At 40.4% G+C, this 726-nt stretch overlaps 2 protein-coding genes across 2 annotated transcripts in view; one reads left to right on the top strand and one right to left on the bottom strand.

Annotated features, from left to right (window-relative positions):
• Positions 1–498, bottom strand: part of LOC106868513 (zinc finger protein 271) — a 3,274-nt gene extending 2,776 nt beyond the window's left edge. The window contains exon 1 of the mRNA XM_014913819.2: positions 289–498. The gene's annotated coding sequence lies outside the window, so the exon portion shown is untranslated. The remainder of the gene's footprint in view (positions 1–288) is intronic.
• Positions 1–726, top strand: part of LOC128251110 (zinc finger protein 62-like) — a 23,396-nt gene that overhangs the window by 13,453 nt on the left and 9,217 nt on the right. The window lies entirely within an intron of this gene.

The following is a 726-nucleotide window of genomic DNA, read 5'->3' as shown; positions in this document are numbered from 1 at the left end:
TATATATATATATATATATATATGTATACGATGGGCTTCTTTCAGTTTCCGTCTACCAAATCCACTCGCAAGGCTTTGGTCGGCCCGAGGCTATAGTAGAAGACACTTGCCCAAGGTGCCACGCAGTGGGAATGAACAGGTAACCATGTGGTTGGTAAGCAAGCTACTTACCACACAGCCACTCCTGCGTCTAGGTATGTATAGAAAACTTCATAAAAACATATCAATTTCTCTGTAGAAATAAATCGGAATCGAGGGGGACACGAAAAATGTAATAGTATATATTACCTTGATGAAACGTATTGGGCGATCTGTTAGTTAAATAGTAGCTTATATATATATATATATTAATGCAATCGTTGGTTACTCTTAGCTTCGTAGGCGACACCTGAGCGATGCAGCACAGATATATAGCGCTTTCTACTAATGGAGGTACTAAAACAGTCTTATTTCAGTCAAGGTTGCGAAAAAAAGTCCCGGAACGAAATACTTCCAAGCGAAGTATTTCGGTTTCCGAAATGAATTTATCTCCCTTCGACGGATGCTCTCATCTTTGGAGTTTGTAAATACCGTAAATCCTCGAGTATAGTCCGCCCTTGAGTATAATACTCAGGGGATTTTTAGCGGGTTGTACCTCTGAAAAACCTAAACCGTGTGTATAATACGCACCCCTTGTCTAACTTGGAGTCAAGGAGGTCTATATAACATCCTCTCTCTCTCTCTCTC

The sequence above is a fragment of the Octopus bimaculoides genome, chromosome 28, assembly GCF_001194135.2.
Source record: "Octopus bimaculoides isolate UCB-OBI-ISO-001 chromosome 28, ASM119413v2, whole genome shotgun sequence".
Taxonomy (NCBI): domain Eukaryota; kingdom Metazoa; phylum Mollusca; class Cephalopoda; order Octopoda; family Octopodidae; genus Octopus; species Octopus bimaculoides.
This window is presented reverse-complemented; position numbering and strand designations above follow the sequence as displayed.